Consider the following 6812-nt stretch of genomic DNA (forward strand, 5'->3'; position numbering starts at 1 on the left):
TGCACTAGATGCATTGATTTATAGTGTAGATGTTGATTTCTAAATATGTTTGATTGCTTGAACTAGATGCATTTATTTCAATGCAGATGTTTAATTCTAATCCTATTAGATTGCTTGTACTAGATGCATTTTTTCAGTATAGATGTTTTATAATTTTATTTGATTACTTGCACTAGATGCCTTGATTTTAGTGTAATGTTGATTTCTAATTCTATTTGATTGTTTTCACTATATTCATTGATTTTTGTATTTTTTGATTTCTAATCGTAATGTATTAGATCCATTAATTTCAATGAGGATGTTGTTTTTAATCGTATGTGATTGCTTGCATAGAGATGAATTGATTTTAGTGTAGATGTTGATTTCTAATCTAATGGAGGTGAATATATGATGGTACTATAATTTTAAAGTGATTGGATTAACAATGTACATTGATTCGAGTGTAATCACAAAAAAAATTACTCACACTGTGCATTGATTTTTGAGTTATAGTAATTCAAGCTATTAATATTAGAGAGAAAGGAGACAAGGTATGGTGTTTACTATAATAGCTCGAGTTAAAGATTTGAATGGTTTACTATTTCAACTACTCATTTCGTTAATCCATATGAAAATATGACAAAGCTAATAATGTCACTACTAAAATATGTCAAAAGTTGCCACACTATGGAGTTAGAGGGACATTATTAACAATTAATTAGCTCTCAAAAGTTGCGATACATGGAATTAAAATTAAATTAGATGTGTAGAATTAATACTCCTGCAAAGTGCAAATTAATTATTGATAAGATCACCTCCCTTCTTTGTCACCAACTAATTACTAATAGACAATTAAATATATCCAAAACTACATATATTCAAAATTATTAATAGATAATTGCATACAACAATTTATTCAAAATATTTATTAGAGGAAATGACATATTTATAAACATTCAAAACAAACCATCTCTCAAAAATTTTCATCAAAATGCCATTCAAGATCCATTTTAAGATATATAGAAAGTGAAGACCACTCATTAAAAAAAAAAAAATACATTATTTCTTGACTTTCCGAAATAGACTAAAAAATAAAAATAAAAAAAAATAATTCAAATCATCAAAATATTCTTGAAGTAAATAAATTATTTCAAACCTTAGCAAAGAAACGAATTATTTTAAGAGTAATGTGTACATATTAAATTATTGAAACTGTTTTTAAAGATATATATTATTTCGAGTAATCTTGACCGAATAAAATATTCAAACCGCTCTTCAAGATATATTTAGTAATACCTGGATGAAACTATTAAGGATTAATTAGTTGCAAAGGTTGTGAACCTAAAATTAAGTGAAATAGATGTGTAGTATCAATCCTCCTACAAACTATTGATAACATTGTCTCCTTTCTTCATCACCAACTAATTACTAACAAACAATGACATACACATATAGAAATATAACACAAGGATTGTAACATTCACAATCATTACCATCCAAATCCAAACACATAAACACAGAATCCACTAAAAACATTTAAACAGAGACGTACTAACTACTCAAGGAAAGTACCACAAACTAAATTAAATAAGAGAATGATGTGGTTATAAGAAAAGAAAATATAATATAATTTCAAAATATGAAGTTTATCTCAAACATATACCTAATAATGATAATTTAAAAATGTGACATTGTTGCACTTAAATCGAACTAGCCTAGATTCATGTAACTCTAGATCTATCATGCATCGAGAGGGATTCAATCCCTATGGGTGGAAGTGTGTCTTAAATTATACACTCCAAAAGAAAGGTTTGCACTGATATGGATTTGATCACTACTGTGCATGATATATCCAAACTTATATGGATCTGGGTTGGTTTATTTATAGACTTATATCCACCTTAACTATCAATCTACCAAGGGTAAAGAGGGATCAAAACTCTTGTGGTGCAAACTTTTTTGGAGTGAAAAGAGATTTGATCTCTCTCAATGCTTATATATGAGTTAATATGGATGTAGGATGGTATGATATAAATTTCACATCACTCTATAGAAATGTATTCTCATTCTTAATTTTATTAAAACCTAGATATAATCTCTAGGGAATATCCACATAATATTTTGATAATAATCAACATAAATTTTTTATATATATCTCAAGAGTAATTTTAATTTTTTTTCTCTTCTATTTAATTAAAAATGTTATAAAATAATATTAAAATAAAATGTTTATAAAGTATTAGGCTTGTGAAATTATTTATGGTTATTGTGCATGTGATATCTAAAAGCCATGGTATTGTAACAAAGCCTATTTACAAGTCAATGATATTCTCTAGCAAAAGAGAGGCTACAGTTCATGTTTAATAATCTTCTTATAGTACAAGTATTAAGTGTTTTGTCCTTGTTAATTAAATTTAAATATGGTTTCAAAATCATTGTTAGTCCTTGCCAAGGTAGGACTCTATTTGACCATTACTTGTTTAACAATGAGCAATGCAACTTATATTGTTTATCTTTGAAAAAAAATATTTATTTTTCAATAGTATTAAGAAACTAATTTTCAAACATTTGATTGGACATAATTTGAAGGTCTTATTGTAGGCTTTGCATAATGTAATGGAATGTGAATAATTGTATCACATATTTTATTCCATAATTTATGGATATCATTGCAATATTCAAGCATGATTTTTATATATTTGTGTAAGTGATTTTTTAATCCAAAAATAAAATTCTTAAAAGGGGCTCATAGTTAGGTAAATAGCATATTTACCATTTGTTACTTCCCACCACAATTTAGGTAAGCCTTTCTATAAAATGTGGATAGAGATAAGATGTAAATAAATGTACTTATCATCTCAAGATTCATAAAGGAAAATATTTTATTGGTCATATTCACATTATAAATTAATATGCTTTAAAATTATTAGGTTTTGTTGAGAATATTGTGATTTATTATTTAATTTTAATTTCCTTATGCATATGTTTTTCATTACTATTTGTAATAGAAAGATGTTGTAAATTCCCATCCTATAAACATTTTGACTCCTCATTTTTTTGTAATTTGGACATTGGTGAGGCTAGATCATGGTCATTTCCAAGAATAACACCCAAATAGGGTGGGGGACTGAATAGTGACTTACCATGAGTCCTTCAATAGCCCAACCGCAATCACTATGTATCATGGACCTCATGAACTTTGACTGAGTCAAATTACATAAAAATAAAAATAAGAATAAAAATGAAATAGAATAAAAAAATAAAATTGATACTTATAATTATTTTAAAACACTTTGATTAATAAAATTATACGAAAAAAAAAATAGAAAAAAAAATGATCTTTCTAAGAATTTGGTAGATCCCGAAGATATAATGTGAGTTTTTGAAAATACGTTCCTTGCTTATTTATTTAGATCCCACTTTTTTAATAGTTTCACCACTCATCATCAAAAACTCAAACATGATAATACCTCAATAAAAACACACACAACATATTTCCTTAAACTAACATTAACCATATTCATGTTTTATCATAAAATTCTAAATAATAAAACAAAATAAGTCAAGCTTAGTCATATTATTAAAAAAAAACAAAACATAATTATGCTGAATTATATGGAAAATTATCATTCTTAAATTATGGAAGTTTATAATAATTTTATTGTCCATAAATATAAATAAAATAAAATACATGAGCTTCTTTCACACAAATTAATCGTTTAGTCACATTAAAATAATAATAATAATAGTTATAATAATAATTACCTTGAACTATATGGAAAATTATCATTCTTAAATTATTGTTGGTTATAATGATGTTATTGTCCATTCATTTAAAACAAATAAAATATATAGAGCTTCTTTCACATGGAAAATTTATTTTATGCATATTTTAAAAATAATATTATTGTAATATTAAATTAACATGGTATTAAATTAAAGTTTTTTTGTTAATGGGAAAGTATTTTTTCTCAATTGAGTAAAAATCAACATAAAAATATTTTCTACTATTATATTATTAAAAATTAAATTTAGATAGAAATAACAACTATTTTTCCTAATAATCTAAAATAATTGCAATTCACACCTATAAAATTATTTAGTTTTTATTTTAATAATATTTTTTTACTATTTTAAAATAAAAAATAAATTTTTAACAACTATAAAATTAATTATATGTTATTATAAATTAATTGATTTTAAAAGTTCATAGATTCATTTCCCTTTATTTATGGGTAACTTTTTGGTTATTCAATTTATTTTAAGATAATTTAAGAGATATATATATTTTTAATTTATTATTTTAAACTAATCTCTAAATTTATTATTTAGTTTAATTATAGTTTATGGAAATACTTCCTAAATTTATATAATATATATTTAATTCCAAATTATTTTCTTTTTACCTCAATTTATTATCAATAAAATTTTTTACTTGTAACTATTTAAGTCTAAAGATGATACTCAAAGTTTAAAGAGTTTGGAAAAAAATGTTATCATTCATATAATTTTATATACTTATTTTTAAGGTCAATCAAGCCAAATACCAAATGTTACATAACATAAATTTCCAAATAAATTATCTAAAAAAATATTAAACTAAATTAACTTATTATTAATTTCTAAAATTATTTTTAACCTAATATTTTTATTACCATCTAATTTTATGTGGAATAACTATTATTTATTTATTACTCAAGATTTATTATTTCCAAATCTAAAGATAAGTTGTATGATGATAACGAGTTATTTAGAAAAAATAAACTAATGTGTAAAGAAGTGATCAACCTCAATCTTAATAACAAGTGTGTCTTGACTAGTGATAAGAAGAAAATAGACATTTCCTAAGCAAGAACGAATTCTCATGACCTTCAAAGTGAAGGCGTTGGTCAAATTCCCAGAATACCTTGGGACAAAAGAGTTTGTTAGCTTTTCCATACTAAGACGGTTGAAGATGAAAAGCATTTTTTCTCTGGGATTGTGGAAAACTCACTCAAAAATATTTGCCACATTACCAGCGTTCTGCACATGTTAAATCAACAAAACTATAGCACTATATTAACCCTTCTCTCCCTTCTTTTCTATCATAAAAATAAAATATTAAAGAATCTTCATTAATCTTTTACTTTCTTGGTAGACATTACTCACCATCATTACCATATTCCTTATTTTCCACTAAATACTCTCAAATTTATTAATTAATTTATTTTATTTCAAATCTTTTCTCCCCTAAATATTTTTAAGTTTAATAATTAGATTTTTTTATTCAAACCAATTTTCCATATCTATATATATATATATATATATATATATATATATATATATATATATAATTTAAATATTTTATAAATAAATAATATTAAAATTTCTATGGGCCTCTAGCAGGATTCTTCGCTAAGATTAATCTTCCTGGAACTTAGGAAACACTGAATGACCCAAGACCTAGAGGCATCTCACAAACGTGCTCTTAAGAACCATAAGCATGTTATTACTATGTGGTACTATGTGGTTTTCAGTGACTAAGTTAAGTGTAGTCTAACAAGACAGAGGAGTTACCGAGAAAGCTATGGAAATTCCGGTCATATTAAAAGAAAATCTGGCAAGGAATTTTGTAAATCCATGTTATTGTTGTTAAACTTAAAATTTTAGGTGTCCTACACGTTTTTGATGGTTCTCAATCCATTTCCAACATCAACAACTAGATTCAAAGACTACCTCTACAAGATTTTTTGAAATTTTTTGGCGAGATTCTCGTCACTTTTGACCACCCCCAGAATCATTCTTCTTCTTTAGAAGCTTTCTCACCATATAAAAAGAATAATACCTCAAATCCAACTCACTTTTACTATTATTTCAAAAATTATTATTAAAAGAATAATTTTATTGCCGAAAATCCAGTTGCTTTTGACCACCTAGGCAATTCACCATATAAAAAACAATAATACCTCAAATCCAACTCACTTTTATTATTATTTCAAAAAATATTATTAAAAAAATAATTTCATTGCCAAGATTCAACCCACTTTTAACCACTCAATTAATTCACCATATAAAAAACAATAATACCTCAAATCCAACTCACTTTTATTATTATTTCAAAAAATATTATTAAAAAAATAATTTTATTGCTGAGATTCTGGCGAGTTTTGACCATCCACGCAATTCACCATATAAAAAACAATAATACCTCAAATCCAACTTAGTTTTATTATTATTTTAAAAATATTATTAAAAAATAAAATAGAGAGACCCAGATGAACACCCCAAACTACCATTACCACAACACCTCACAGGTTTTTAATTTCGAAAGAATGGAAGTTGTAATTGACCATGGTCAAATTAACATGGGATCAATTATTTTATTTATTCAATAATGTAATAATGGTTTACCTTATTTAATATAGGCCAAATTTTACCATGTGCAATCTAGAATGTCCCCCTTGGGTTATAATGCCTAGAAGCTTCGTGTAATTTACATTATCTCACGAAGACATTTTCAAGCTCTTGTTAGTTTGATAAATTCTGAGTGCAACTCATAGGTTGGCTATGCTTCAGAGTTGAGTTTGAAGTTGGAAATAATGGTGTGCAAGGGCAGTCTAGTCAAAGTTGAAATTCTTCAACAAGGGGGAAGTACCCAACAAATGGGCAGTATTACTGGACATGCTCGGTGCATCCATTTTTTTCAATGCTAATGGCGAAGATAGTACACTCTTCCTCCATCCACGAGACCGCTACAACCTCCAAAAATCCAGTAATCTTCAAAATATTCTAATTTCCTTTTGTTTCGGACAAATTTCCTTCATTTTCTTTCTATGCCCTATATTGGGGTTGTC

Source organism: Pinus tabuliformis, chromosome 2_2 (assembly GCF_031772625.1).
Source record: "Pinus tabuliformis cultivar Carrire ecotype Pingquan chromosome 2_2, CPIR1, whole genome shotgun sequence".
Taxonomy (NCBI): domain Eukaryota; kingdom Viridiplantae; phylum Streptophyta; class Pinopsida; order Pinales; family Pinaceae; genus Pinus; species Pinus tabuliformis.